The sequence below is a fragment of the Triturus cristatus genome, chromosome 5_1, assembly GCF_964204655.1.
Source record: "Triturus cristatus chromosome 5_1, aTriCri1.1, whole genome shotgun sequence".
Taxonomy (NCBI): Eukaryota; Metazoa; Chordata; class Amphibia; order Caudata; family Salamandridae; genus Triturus; species Triturus cristatus.
The window spans coordinates 774,091,125-774,106,658 of record NC_140587.1 but is presented as its reverse complement, the minus strand read 5'-3'; the positions used below and the strand labels follow the sequence as shown (position 1 = coordinate 774,106,658).

The 15,534-nt window shown below is 45.9% G+C and overlaps 1 protein-coding gene and 1 long non-coding RNA gene across 2 annotated transcripts in view; one reads left to right on the top strand and one right to left on the bottom strand.

The window, feature by feature from the left end:
• LOC146831461 (uncharacterized) overlaps positions 1–2,810 on the bottom strand; it is a 32,040-nt gene extending 29,230 nt beyond the window's left edge. The window contains exon 1 of the long non-coding RNA XR_014961293.1: positions 2,117–2,810. This is a non-coding gene — a long non-coding RNA (uncharacterized LOC146831461). The remainder of the gene's footprint in view (positions 1–2,116) is intronic.
• A 323-nt stretch (positions 2,811–3,133) lies between these two features.
• Positions 3,134–15,534, top strand: part of RBBP8 (RB binding protein 8, endonuclease) — a 513,323-nt gene continuing 500,922 nt past the window's right edge. The window contains exon 1 of the mRNA XM_085605771.1: positions 3,134–3,340. The gene's annotated coding sequence lies outside the window, so the exon portion shown is untranslated. The remainder of the gene's footprint in view (positions 3,341–15,534) is intronic.

Genomic DNA, 15,534 nt, shown 5'->3' with positions numbered 1-15,534 from the left:
GCTTTAAATACTTCACTCTCCTGGAAGACAACTACTGACGGTGATTCCAAGTTAAAGATATATTCGTGTGGGCTCTCAGCCCCCTGACTGCCATATATTTTCTCAAAGTGGGCAGTCCATTGCTCATCTTGGATGTTACAATCAAGACGTGAATTATCTTCACTAGAGAAGTAAGGGTCATTAATAGTTTGCCAGAATTTTCCACTATCCCTCAGGACCTCCAGGGACAGAAGTTTGTCCCATGCCTCGTCTTTGATCTGATTTTTTCTTGTCCGAATGGTTTGTTTATAGGATTTCCTTAACCCCCTAATTAACTCTATATTTCTGGGGCACTGCTTTAATGCTTTAAGAAGGGCAGAGTGTGCCCTAGTACAGTCTTTATCAAACCATCTTTTCCCTCTGATAGTTGATTTGGGGTGCGTTTGCTTCGTCAGCTTACTACTGATTTGTTTACAAATGATTTCAAAAGCCTCTATAATCAGTGTATTTGGCGCGTCAATGTCCAAACAGATATTAACTTCCTTCTCTGTATTGGACAGAACTTCCCCTACAAAAATTTCTGGGATCACTTTCGACCATTTCAATCTCCTGCCTTGATCCTTTGATGTCACCTCTCGACTGATAGCCATATGCTCAGACACTGTCAGTATTAGTTGTGCCCCCTGGGGCCCCCTGGGCCATTTCTAAAATTACAGGGTTATGATCACTAAAAACAGAAAACCCCACCTTATAAGAAACAACACTGCTTAGGACTGCGGCAGTCATAAAAATATAGTCTATAATTGTACCAATGGCCGTACCATTAAAGGTAGCTACCCTCGGGCCTCCATTAATGCATCCCGATTCATAGAGATTTGTGGTAGCCAGAAGTTTCTCGAGGGTCTCCCCTTGCTCCGTATGTTCAAAGTGTAAAGGGGCAGAATATGGCGGACCATCTAAATTGTCAAAGATACAATTTTGTCCGCATGGGTGAATGTTGAAGTCGCCCATAACAATAACCTCAGCCCACGGATTATTTGCTTGATAAGCGATTAAAAAGTCCTCTAGGCGTGATAAAAATTGATTTATACAGTCACTATTGGGAGAACTATAAAAGTTAACCAGTAATAATTTCCCAAAATGTGGACGGGATAGCTCCACTGCCAAACAATTATGGCAGCTCGCTTCAATCTGTTTTAATGAGCCATTCATATTTAGGGAAAAAAACATTACTAACCCTACCTGTGCTCTACCATAGTGTGCCTGTTTAGCAGGGATAAAAAAATGTGTATACCCATCTATAGAAAAATTATGGTCTGTGTCCCATGTTTCCTGAAATGCCATAATGTCGATGTAGAGTCAATTGAGTCCAACCGTTCAGTAAATGGGGCCCAGGACTTCTTAATCAAATGTTCCATTTTTATCCAGAAAGATGGGCCCATTTCATTTGTAATGATCTGTTCATCAGAGGGGGCATTAGATGTGTCTTCACTGGCAAAGCAAGTGCTTCCGGTTTGAATTACGGGCTTGTTGGCGGGGTGAACTTTGCTAGTTTTTTTGTTCTTTCCGGGGGTCTGAACTTTGTTATTGATACGGCTCCGTTTTGAATAGAGACCCTGTTCACCTTTAGGCGGCACCGCCTTGGAGCTAGTGGTAGACCGAGTTTTAATTTTATCATGACGTATGCCACCTGTCACAGCAGGGGTAAGTATATCTGTGGACTTTACCGATACATTGGCAGTACCAGGAGGCTCACTGGTCATAGGTCTTACTAATTCAGAGTGCCCTGGTGATCCCTGCACCCCCCCCTCCTCTACGGATGACATTAAAACCAAGGAATCTTGAGTCTTACTCCGGTGTAAGTCCGGAGATCGAGCTTCGGCTATCCTGCCCAGGGAGGATCTTTTCTCAAAGGCGATGTCCAGGGATAGTCTCTTTTCTGTGAGTTCAATATCCTTGGCAAGGGCAGAGGACACTCTAACTAAAAAATTATCCAGAGTGCCCATTAACGCACCTCCTGTAGGCCTTCTCATATTTTTGGCAGTGCAGGTTGGTGGAGATGCAGACATTATATATGCAAATAGTGCTTGACCTAGCGTCGACAGATAGTGCAAGACAAAGTTGTTAACGAACTGACCTTTAACTTGGATGGTGCGTGAAAGAGACCAGGCCCGTCCCGGCCTTGTCCGGTCTAGAACGGGCTAAAACGGGCCCGCCCTTGGCCCGGGTTTCGCCCGGCGCGTCCCGCAAAGCGGGCCTCAGCGTAAGTTATACGCGCCTCCTGGCGCTGGTGCTGCGTCGGGATAACGCGCCGCCGCTGGGGCAGCCGGGAATTGAAGTCCCGGGGCGGCGACGCTACAAACTGCACTCGCTGGCACTCGCTGGCTCACTGGCTCCCCGTGACTCTTGGCGGTGGCGGCGTAATCCGCAAAGAAGGTGAGTTCTGTTCCCCCCTGCTCCGCCGGCCTCAGCGTAAGTTATACGCGCCTCCTGGCGCTGCGTCGGGATAACGCGCCGCCGCTGGGGCAGCCGGGAATTGAAGTCCCGGGGCGGCGACGCTACAAACTGCACTCGCTGGCACTCGCTGGCTCACTGGCTCCCCGTGACTCTTGGCGGTGGCGGCGTAATCCGCAAAGAAGGTGAGTTCTGTTCCCGAGCAAAAGTTTAGTCTGACTTGTCTGGCGAGTTTAACAGTCCCTCATTACACTCAAAAGTACTTCCAGGAGTCAATAAAGAGGGAGTCTGATTGGTGGGGCTAGCTGTGTCGCCGATCTCGTGATCACTACTGGCTGCAGAGGCTGGTGTTGCACCCCTGTAGATGTTCAACTTCATAACACAAATCTTGTAGATCAACAGTTGCTCTAACAACGAGTTGTCTTGCTCTGGTTTTAAAACAGGCCTGTCCTCACGCCCTCGACTAGATTGCTGGAGGCTACAACATTTTCTCCCGTTTGTTTGCTGGGAGCTGACAGAGGCGTGAATCACTCTCTGTCTATGGAGCTTAGCTGAGCTGAGACGCAGCATGTCGAGCTGGCCTTTGATGCAGACTGGTTGGACGGGTTCCTGGTCGAAGGGAAACCGGTCGGACCGGTCTGTTATGCCAACAAATTGTGGTATGATTCCATGCTCGGCAGAATGCAGAAACCTGCCCAGCCAGTTGAATGAAACACATTAGGTTATTCATTCCGCGCGCTAGGTGCCTTAGGTGAAGCTGGTGCGTGGCTGCGTGCTCTGCGCGAGAGCTGCTCGCGAGCCTACCCTGCAGCGCGCCTGAAGGTGCACCTGGACCCCTCTCTGTGCACGTGACAAACAGCCTCGAGCCTCCAGCCTCAGAAGCGCCGTCAGATTAGCATCAAGTACGGTGAGTGAGCTGGGGTTCGAATCCGGAGATTTCACTTTTGTAGACGCGTCCTGCTGTCTAGCGAGCGCCATGTCACCTTTTCAGAAATAGAGACAGTACGTTTTTCACCATTTTTTCCGTTTTTGTAATAATGAACATAACACACTGGATTTTCTCCTTACTAAAGTTGTGCCCCCGGGCAATAAACTTGAGCACGCCTACTTCTCATTAGGGCTCCAGGTCCACAAGTCACCGGACGTTCTGCTAACCCTAGTTCTAGCCTCCTAAACTCCCAGGTCAATTCAAATGAAGAATTTTACTTGTACATGACAAGGTGTTGTGCATATACATACAATCTTTTGCTATGTGGAAGGACAATTTTTTTTTATTCACTCAACTTTTATTAGCTACTGTTTTGTTCTCCTTACAAACTCGCGTCCTAACTGTATAATAACATTATGATGTGGCAGTAAAGTGTTCCGTTTGAAATAAACTGTACTCAAATTCTTTAAAGTCTCAGATCGACGCTACCGTGTCAGTGTGACTAAAATGAGGTGAGAGACTTATGTGCAGACACTGACAGGACACTCGTGTAGGTAGCACCGCAGCCACTAAACAAGCTGGTCACCAATTAACTCCTGGGGCAGCAGCATGAAAAGCTGCGCTCGCTCCGCGCACAGCCGAGGGTCTGTTTTTCTGCTTTTTCCCCCCCTTTTTGCAGTTTTATGTAGCGCGTACTCGCACCGAAGGTATTAGAGCGCTCTACACGAGCACCAGTTACGTTGCACACAAAGATACATTCATTTTTAGTACGCACAGGGAGATTAAGTGATTTGCCCAGAATCACAGGCTGTTGAACCGACGCGGAGACTTGAACCTGGTTCCCCAGTTCCAAAGTCCCCCGCTCAGGCTGTTACACTATATCCTCTCTTTGAGGTGTCTAAAGTTCAGACATATAACTCAGAATTGTTTTGGCTTCATACATGAAGGGGCTTATTTACAAGCCCCTTGCCCCACTGGTAGTCACTTTTTCACGAAAGGCTTGTAAATAAGCTCTGAGGGGTATACAGCACAAGGCGGAAACAGAGCGAGGCAATCTTTGCTCACTGTCACAGTTTCGAACTTGTGTTGTCTGCAGTTAATGCACTAATTTGGAGAAATTCCGTGTTCTATGTATGAACTTTAGATACCTCAAAGCAGAAAATAAGCACAGGAGGACTCGTCATTGAGCCAGCGGGCTCTTCATGGTATAGCCCCAGGAGCGCAAGCTCCGCTGTGCACTGCCACTGAGCATAGCACAGAGGAAGGTAGGGTGATTTTAGACATTATAGCACAACTTTGTCAAACGCCAGAACTGGGTGTAAAAGGCTACTGTGATAGAAGAGGACCGTATCATGAAAGCTGTTGGTGTCACATCGTAGAGCTGCTCGCCTGTTTTCATGCGCCTGTACTTGAACGATACCGCATCACAAACCTAATTCTCCTCAGAAGAGATTCCCTCACCCTTTCATCCTCTTTCATTCATCTATATATCCACCCTCTCACCTATCCGTCTATTAATAGTATACATGCCAACATTTTGAAATTAGAACATTTTGAGAAAAGAAATCGGTGGACTGTATTTTCCCCATTGACTTTCATTGAAGCAGAGGCAATTTCAGGCAGGAGGCAGCAAAAATAAGGCAGATTTTGGCTTAAGAAATCAGGAGCCTACCACATGAACCGGCTCTGTTGGCATGTGTGTTATACATTTATCTGTCCGTGCATTCACCTTTACATCCATCACCTATCTATTTATCTGTCCATCCATCTTTTTCCTCTGTCATCCTCCATCCTTTCACCCATCCATCCTTTCACTCTGCCATCCCCCTTCCTTTCACTCTGCCATCCTCCATCCTTTCATCCATCCATCCTTTCACTCTGCCATCCTCCATCCTTTCACCCATCCATCCTTTCACTCTGCTTTCCTCCATCCTTTCACCCATCCAACTTTCACTCTTCCATCCTCCATTCTTTCATCTATCTATTCTTTCACTCTGCCTTCCTCCATCCTTTCATCCATCCAACCTTTCACTCTGCCATCCTCCATCCTTTCACTCATCCATCCTTTCACTCTGCCTTTATCCATCCTTTCACCCATCCATCCTTTCACTCTGCCTCCTCCATCCTTTCACCCATCCAACCTTTCACTCTGCCACCCTCCAACCTTTCACCCATCCATCCTTTCACTCTGCCATCCTCCATCCTTTCACCCATCCATCGGTTCACTCTCCCTTCCCCCATCCTTTCACCCATCTGTCCATTCTTTTGCCTTCAATCTATTGACCCTTTCACTCTTCCATTCTTCCTTTCACATTCCATCCTTGCATGCACTTTCTTTCATCCTGACTCCCCTTTACATTTCCATCCTACATTCGTCTTTTGTTCCTTCTTTCCTATCACCCTTCCTTCGTCCTCTTGTTCTTTCGTTTCATTCTTCTATCTACCCATTTTTTCTTCATGCTCACCTTTTCTTTCTCACTTTTCGTTTGCATGTTTACTTTATCTATTTGCTATTATCCATTGTCTCCTTTTTTCATCATTTTCTCTGTCTCTATTTCCTTAAATGTACATGTCAGCCCATTGCCAACACCCGTCTGTCTTGCTATTCGCTAATGGTCTTATTTATGAGCATTTTGTCTATAGACTTTCAAACAGAAGAAAACCATAAATAACAAATTAATGTTTTGGTTCCGCTTAAGCTGCTAAAGTGGGGGTTGACTATGCCACTAGTCTACGCTGCATTCATTTAACCCGACATTTCTCAGAGTTAAAGCATGATTTATAGATGGCACAGCTTTGAAGTGTTTGCCTCTTTCTGTTCTGAGATGTTGCCATCTGAATACAATGCACTCATTCAGAGAAATAGAGGGATATATGAATGCGCTTTTAAAAGTGCAAGCACATAAAAAGAGGTGCTCTGTTCTGCACTGAGTTTCGCAGCTGCTGATGACACGACTCAGGCGTTTGCTTACAATAAATAAATATCGACAGCCCGTACATCCTAAAAACACCCAACCGTGCTAACACAAAGTACCTTCCTAACACAACACAACTGTGTTTTTGCAAAACACATGCTCACCCCGTAGGGCAATTTGGCGCTACATAGCAGATGCTTATTATTACCCAACTCAATGATACTCATTTTATTGACATCAGAAGGATGGAAGGCTGAGTGAGCCCACCGGGAATTCGGACCTGTAACCTTAACGCCAAACACAGATTTGTGCGCAAAGCGTTAGTGCTCTGAACCACCAAACCGGCCCTCAAGCCCTTTATAACCAACCACATTTAATACAATTCACCTGTCCTCTTGACTTCACCAATTGTCATGCCTCCTATCATCATTTCCATTTCCTCATCTACCCATGATTTCTGACCCGTTAAACTTTTTGTCCTTTTCCCATCCATTCCTTACCAGAATATGAAGCTTTAACCTCTTGAGTGCCCATGACGAGATGGTCTCGTCATGGGCCGCGGTTGCGCTGTGCCCATGACGAGACTATCTCGTCATGAGCCCCGCCCGCTAACGAAACGCCCGGCACAGGGCGTGGAAAGGGCGGGGCACTCAAGGGGTTAAGCACCCCCCAGACCAATCAGCCACCCAGCTAACTAGCCCAATGTCTGAGGAACCCTCTTTCACCCGTCTACATTGCTCCCAACCCACTCAACCATATACAGACACCCACGCCACAAACCTGCCCCTCAGCAGCCAAACAATTTTTTAACAAAATACCTTGGTGGGCTACCCTGTTACAACAATCGCATAATTAACAACTGCTCAGGAAAACACTCCACCTAAATCCCAAATTTACAAGAAGTGAAGATGGGCTCTAAGTGGTGTGGACCAGTAGTATCTACTCGCTCAACATGTGCTTGAGGAAGCCTGGTGCGAATTAGGTCCAGGCTGGTAGCATAGGGGGTGTTGTGGCACAGCAAGTAGCCTGCTCATCTGCCACACCACAGGGTCAAGCCAAAAAGAGTTGGCGGAGGCTGGCATGTAAGGAGAGCCAAACAGGTCTGGTGGTAGTGGCAAGGGAGCCTGCAGCGTTTGCCACACTTGGCAGCTGCCAAACTGCGATTGCAATCTACTCCTTACTGATGGCCCACTGTGCATGTGTGAGCTTGAACTTTCACTCTTACCTTGTCCCAGACTACCCTGCCTCTTGCCGCATCCCCACCTTAATGTCATCCCTAACCACCTCCACTTGGGACACCACAGTAACTTCAGTCAGTCCTGCTAGTACCCTCCTTCTCATTGCATTTGCATTCGCGAGGTAGGCGATGTCCTCATCTTCCACGCCATGCACCTCTGCTGCCCTCTCCTCTGCCATTACTACCAGCACTCTCTTGCCCTTTCAGACCTCCAGCTACTGCCACTTCGATTTCTTTTCACCCTCCGGTATGGTGGGTGAATAAGCTAAAATTGTTGCTGCCACGCAACCCGCCACACCAGCATGGACTTAATTTCCATCTAGGCTTCATTAAGAACTTCATGAGTTAATAGGTGTACCAGCTTACCTCCTTCAGGATCTGTGAAGCCCCAGCCACTGATTGCCCTCTCCTCCAGCCATACTGCCCTAATATGTGCAACTTCAACTTCAGTCTAAACCTACACTACCCCCTTGGACGTCAATTAACCAAAATGCCTGGGGTAGAAGAAGTGACTTCACATGCCCTTTGACCTTCACTTTCACTCACACATACACACGCTTACACAAGCACACGCTTACATATACACACGTACTCACACATACACACACACACATAGACACAGTCTGCCTACCCATACACACACACTCTTACATAAAAACACCCAAAACGGCAAGCACGCATAAAACATGCATACATTTAAAAGCATTTTTTTTACTTACCTAAGCTGCCAGAGAAAGTCATATTCCAGCTATTTGTACTCCAGTTTTTAGGTCTCATCTGCGCAGCGTGCATGCGCTGCATAGGAAAAAGACTTTTTGCCATCGGCACTGCTTTGCGGGCAAAAACGTGCACGCGTTGCATTGCTTCCAATGGCAACGCGTGCACGTCTGCCGATTCCCTTGCGGGAGCGAGCTTTCAAACCATGTGTTAATTACAAACATATGGTTCCTGCTCGCTCCCACTAGCGAAACAGGCGCAGGCCCCCTCCTCTCTCCCCTCCCCCTGCTGCCTCCTGTCAGCGCGAGGCGCGCGCGCTTGTTAAATTCAGGAACAGGGTGCCTTTCATCCAGAATGTTAGCCACGTTTGCAGGCATTCTGATGTACCCTGCTTTTGATTTCTGAACGGTTTCTCCGTCGTAAAAAAACGAAGTAGCTGTCTTCCAATGATGGGCTCTGAAAACCATACAAGGAATTAAAAAGCTTTGGAAATATAATAAAAACTGCTCAATGAACTTGAAACTTATTTAAAATATTTCAATAATATGGGACCTGCTCCAGCAATAACAGAGCTCAACTTAGTGTGCAAGCTTTTCAGAGAAGCCGTCTTGGAGCCAGCTGGACCGGAACTTTTAAATACATCTGTCTTAATCTCTGTCCATTGTAGGAGAGGAAAACTAGTAGCAACCAATGGGAAAACCAGATTCACCCCCAGGGGCCTCCGTCACAGTCTGACGAACTACAGCAATTAGTTTCCAAGTCCTGAAGCGTGAGCCACAAGAAACGTCGAAAAATGCTGCTACGCCACTGCATGTATTGTACTTCGGTATCGATCTGTGTATCGCAAAGTCGGATTTCAGAGCGCTGTACCTACCGAGAGGTTACATGTTTACTGTGGCAAATATTAGCAGGAGACAAGTAATGGGGAAACGTCAGAGTGCATGACCATGCAGCTTACATGATGTAACAGCAATAGGATGTGCAATAGGTCGAAGGTGCCTAACGGCTAGAGCGCTCGACCTTGGAGCTGGGGAACCAGGTTCGCGTCTCGACAGGAACGCTCAACTGGGCAAATCACTTAATCTCCCTCTGCCTAACAAAATAAAAACAAGCATTGGCATAGCCAATAGGTCTCCCCTTTGGGACCTTCTAAGTATTTAGCTATGCAGCAGGTCCCAAAGGCGAGACCTATTGGCTATGCCAATGCTTGTTATTAAACTAATAGCAAATAATGCAATATTATTCGCTATAAGTATAATATAAAATTGACAAAAAACAAGGAGAGTGAAGGCCCCAAATACGTCAATAAGGACGAGCTGCTTCTGTTCCTGGCACTGATTTTGCCACTGCTGACTCTAGGGGACGCAAAGGCAGTAGCCGGGGTCACAAGGGGCATACCAGGGGCCGCAGCAGCGACCCCTGGCGACCCCTAAATGACATCCATGACTACGCCACCATTTAGTTAAACACCCAATGCAGCCTTTTGCCTTACACTCCCTCTAAACACGTTTTGCCTGCCTTTGCAAAAAAAATTTGACCACCCCTCAAGTGTTAAGTCGAAAAGAGGAAGCCTTCGCCTGCACACTACCCCTTAGCCCACTCTTGGAGCCGCCTCAGAACTCGAGTGCTCAACAAGCAAGAAAAATAAGAATCTTCTTCACTGTGGTTCAAACAAATGTTTCCATAAAGTGCTATCAAACCAAATTCTCCAACATAGCTGCCAGGTCTTCCTCATTCTGTTGGAGTCTCCATGCTAGCATCGGTTTCTGCACTCCAGGGACCTGTAATGCCGTAAGCTTTGTACCCTGCTCAGGCCTGGCTTTAGCGCTGGTAGTGCCTGGTGCGACATTCGTTTTTGGCACTCCCACACCACATGACCACCTCCTTGGATTCTCTCACTACCACCGGGCAAAAGTCCCCTCTTCTCCCCAATCCCAAGTTGTTGCAGAGCACAGTGCCTCATCCGCAGTTAAGCGCCCAGTGAACCGCACCGGTCGCACTGCCCTAAAGCCGGCCCTGACTCTGTTGGTGTTGCACTTTTCATTATCATTTTCCTAATAGATTTTGCATTTCTAATGTGCAGCGTACACTGCTCTCCACAGAACATACTAGTTCTGGCAATCTTGTATCGTTCTCAGCATACCTACTGGATGCATTTCAGGAATTATTTCGTTTGATGCCCTAGAGATTTAAAGGTGCCCATGTTCGTCGGCCCTGACCATACCATAGGTAGTAGATCCCTTGACTAATACTTTCTGCCACAACTTTCTCATCATTCAAAAAGTAGCTGCACACAAGTAACACTGAAACATTCGCAAAAGGTGTACACTTGATAGTTCCACTTGTTTCACTTCATCCAGTTCTATTTGATGCACATAGCCAGGTGTCAAATGCTTCTGTCGCTTCTTATGTACTGGAATTATGTCTGTTGTTATTTTATGTCTTTATCATCAGTATCTGTATGTGCCACATTATTGTACACATTATGCACCTGTCGGATGTCGGAGGTTGAATCTTTTTCTTCTCCTTCCTCATTTCCTCTATATTGATTTGTATTATAAAAACCAATAGAATGTATTGAACAAAAAATAGAGAGGAGGTAACATTTTGTTTCTGACTACTATCCTTCCGTGTCGGGGAAAGTCTTGGTTTAGACTAAAGAGGACACTCTGCTGACTTTGTCCTGCGCAAGCAGAGGATATTGGTCTATGCCTTTCAGGTGGTTTGCCCACCTGCCAGAGCCCAGCTGATTGAAAAGGAATTGTGGGAGCCATTGTACGACTACCACAGCTACGGAACAAGAGGTTCCACCCACCATCCAGCTTCACAAGTTTTCAATAAGTCCATAGACTCCACAGACTGCATCACCTGGGGCCCAGGGAACAACCATCGCCACCTGCTATTGAAAAGAGTGCGCCTTCTTATCCTAACGCGATCTGTACTGTGGGCAAGTCTCTGTGCACCTCCCAGTTGCCTCCAGATGTCTCAAGGATTGCCTTAAGTTCATCCTCTGGCCTGGAGATACAGATAGGTAGTATGAGGAATTCACCCTGACTCCAAAACCACCAACCTCTTCACAAGTGGTTCCAAATTTATATGCCTTGAGCGCCGGTCTTGCCAAATCTTGTTGGACATTTTGTTGTTTGGGAGACGATACACAGCCAGTTCCTTGGTTCTTGAGCACATAGCACCAGCACCTGAAATACAATCACAGCAGCATGAATAGAGACCTATATTTTGCCTTTAAAGAGTAGTAAGAGAGGACCTTCAGCCTTGAAAATGTATTTTTTAAGAGACTGAAATTTAAGATACTGTTTGTGGGTCCACAGTGCTTGAGGAAGCATGGTGCCGATTGTGGCGGTCTGACGTGTTAGGCACGCTTACAAATTCATTCTAATTAAACAGCAAATGGCCACCACGCCATGGTAAACTCAAAATATAGCAATTAGTGTGCAAAGACTATGATAGCTTTTTGGTCACATCTCTATTTAGGAAGGAGCTGCAAAGTTCTGGTTCTCTTTATTAATCATTATTTTGTGTATATTATACTTTTATTGTTTATACTTATGTACTTTTCCTCAAAATACTTTTGTTTTCTAATGTAATGCACTGACGAGACAATGCATTATTAAGGGGAAAACCTATATCACTTCCTTGACTAAGCCTTGTACTGTTCTGCCTCATTACTACTGACATTCAAGTGCTATGGAGAAATTTTGGTCTTCATGATTTAGGGTTCATTATTACCGTGACCTCAGGACACCAACGGTAAATGTCTGTAAACTCTGACGTCCCTGGGACTCCAAGAACCAGGGATCACATTTGAGTTCATCCATTTGGATTTAAGGGACTCTATGATTGTATGGGCAGCTCCACCACCAATATTATTGACTGTGAGAGGAGATAGAATGTTATATCTTTGCAATAGAATTAGATTGAATACAAGTTTCAAGGCAGGGCTGTGGCAAGTTTCTATGAGTAGAAAGCAATTAAGGGCATGGCCTCGATGAGAACCACTAGGGAAGTAGCATTGGAGACAATTAACATACTGTTAAGAAGAGCTCATCAATTGAAATGTATTGGTCCTGGAACAATGGGATTTGAGATGTTAATGGTCTTGTGGGTATTATATTGGACAAATCTAAGGCTGTGTTTGGAGCTTCACTATCTAGCAATGGCAAGTGGACTCCGGTCAGATGATCCTAGATAGATTGGTGTGGTAAGAGCAAGAGGGTTGGAATTGGCAAGGCCTCGAGGGAAGGTGCCTGGTGCAGTGGAAGTGGGAGCCTTTGTTTAGCATATGGTATACTGCAAAGCGGGTCTCGTATTAAGGAAGTTAGAGAGGGTCTGATGGCTAGACTAGTTAATAAAGAATGTAGTTAGTCAACTTTTATGATAATGGCCAAGAGATAAGTTTGTCACATGTTCATGGGTGTTGTGAGTAGTCTGAAGGGAGAAGGCTGACTTGGTAATTCCTGCGTGTGAACCAGATTCTCTTGAGTTTTGGGAATCGGAGGGGTTGCTCCAAACCGGACAGGTTCTGTCTTCGAGTGGTTGTATGATAGAGGCCTCTACCACACAGAACGAACCACGAATGCGTCTTAACCATGCATTCCTTTACCACGCATGCCTTTACGACGCAATTTCATTGTAAAGGCATGTATGGTAAGGAGGTATGCATGGTTAACTATGCCACTACTCCGACCTCCCTCACCCCACCATAATCCCTGAATAAATAAACCCCTATCTGCTACCCCCTTGCCCTGAGGCCCAAAACCTGCCCTGAAAAACTACCCTCCCCCGTGCCCTGAGGCCTAAAACCCTGCTCCTTAACATGCACTACCCCGATCACCAATCCCCCGCGCAGTCCCTAAAACTACCCCAACCCCTTCCACTGCACTGAGGCCTAAAACCACCTCTTTCCTAAAAAACTCCCCCCAACCCCAGTCCTTAAAATCACCCCAACCCCCCCGCCCTGACCCCTAAACATCTGCCCGCTTCTTAAAAAGTACCCCAACCCCCTCCCTGAGCCCTAAAAACCTGCCCCTTTCCCAAACGTACCCCGACCCCCCTCCTGAAAGCAGCCTCCTCTCCCCCCGAAAGCGACCCAGAGACCTTGCCCCAGTCCCACTTACCTGCCCGCGTCCATAGCTTCCTGTTCCGATGCTTCTCCCTGAGTCCCCTCCCATCCCGAACACTAGAGCGCATCTGCTTTAACCACACATATGCGTGCTTACGCTTGTGGTGTCCCGGAATGCGTGGCTCTGGCCGCGTTGTTCCAGGAGCTCCCATCTTTGAGTTAGTATTAATGACTAGGTTAATAGGATTTGATCTTTGGTAGGCAGGGTGAGGGTGACTTTGGGAAGTAGTCGCAGTTACCAAGGTGACTGTGCGTGGGGTCAATAAGACCTATAAGGCTAATATGGTTTGGCAAGAGTAGTTGTTCCATAAATTGAACATGGGTAGAATAGTTTGAATAGTCTGAGTAGGTCACAGTTTATTGTTGCCCGAAGGTTGAGCATGGTTAAAGCAAGCGTGGGTGGAGGAACACTGTGCTTTGTTGATGTCAATGTCGTGTATTTGTCAGTGGAGAGTCAGACCAGAAGTAGAGGTTGATGGCATTAAGGGCACTGGTGAGTTTATTGAAGATAGGGAACTTTATGTCAAATACATTGGAGACTGACCTTTCTATTGTCACACAGGTTGATGGGTAAGGCAGTTCTATGGTTTTGGCACTCTGCTATCATCAATTTTAGAGGTTCTGAGACCAATAAGAAGTTGCAGAAAGTATCAATCTATGAGTGTGTGCCCATTGTATAAAACAGGAGATCTGTTTATGCTGTGCCTAGTTTGAGGCTGTGGTATTTCACAGTTGCAAAAATCTCTTTAAGTGTAAGGGCCCGGTGGGAAAAGGTTATTTTCTAATTCAACAGCTTAATCTAAGAAATGAGAAGTACATTTACTTACTGGGCAGTAGAGATGTGTCTCAGCATTTTCACTGAACATTGTGTATGATGATACATGTATATAGATACATTAGACAACCACAGCTAAAATTGTAGCATTGTGTACTTGGAAGATTCTTTTTGCCTAAAGTCACCATGACCAGAAGCCAGTAGCATGACACCCTTTGCTGGTCCCCTGGGTAATGACTGCCCAAGCTTTAGGACATACACGGGGAGGAAGTACTGTCGTTGAGCTATGTCAGGAAGGAGATTAAGGAAAACCAATCCTTGTCCAAGATGGCAGGCCGATTGCTGTTGCACCCTTCTTTATTTATTGTGGTCCGTAGCCCAAAGGAATATGGCCACTGGCATGAGTATCTCATAGAAAGTGATAGGGCTTGCTGGGTTTATGGCAGATACACACATCACCTGGCAGTGGGAAACACTGTAGTGGAAAGAATAAAGTGAGGGTCTGATACTGCTTCTGTGGCTGGGAAACTGACAGCTACCAATGCAATGCATTTGCCATTCACATTTAATAGAGTCTCCCAGAACAAACAAAACTAAGAGCAAAGACGTGGATAGCATCTTAAAAACATCTTGTGAAAGAAGCAGCTTCTATTGTAGAGAGTATATTTCAATTCATTAAGTGATCAAAGAGCCATGTTCCTATGGAAAATACACACCAGCAGTATGCAGGATCAAAACAAAATTAATAAAAAGCCCCTTTCAGCCTTAAAGGGATACACAGATTTAGATATAAGGTTCTACCTTCCATTATATGACTTACTCCTCACCCCCTCTCTACAAAAGATAACACTATCAGTTTGCCTCTCCTAACCCCACTATGATGCCGCCTGCATTTTTTTCCTATGCATCTGGGGGCAATCAGCAGTTAAAATGCCGAATCTGTGGTGGGCGCTCTTGTTTATCACTGGTGTCCCAAGCCTTCCAGTACAATTACATTTCAGTTGGATAACTAAAATGACCTTTTTGAGCAAAGGCAGAAGAAAGTTTGTCAAATCAAAAAAAGGTTATAAACCCCCTAAAACATATCATATAGAATATTAAAATAGATAAGATTAAGGTTGGTTGTGATAGAAAAATCTGGAAGGCAGTGAAACCTAGATACTAGGTCTCTGCGGAATTTTGAGTACGCCGGAGTAATCGCAGTAATTTCAGTAATTCTGTGGTACTGTTTGATGCGGAATTACCAATAATAACGCAAATATGCACGCTCACATAATTAAGAGTAATCTGGGGGGGAAAAGCCTCCCATAAGAGCACATTTAGTGAGCGGGAGAGGCTTTTTAGGCTGCCGTTTATGTACTGTTGCATTTAGCACTATTTCTTAGCGCA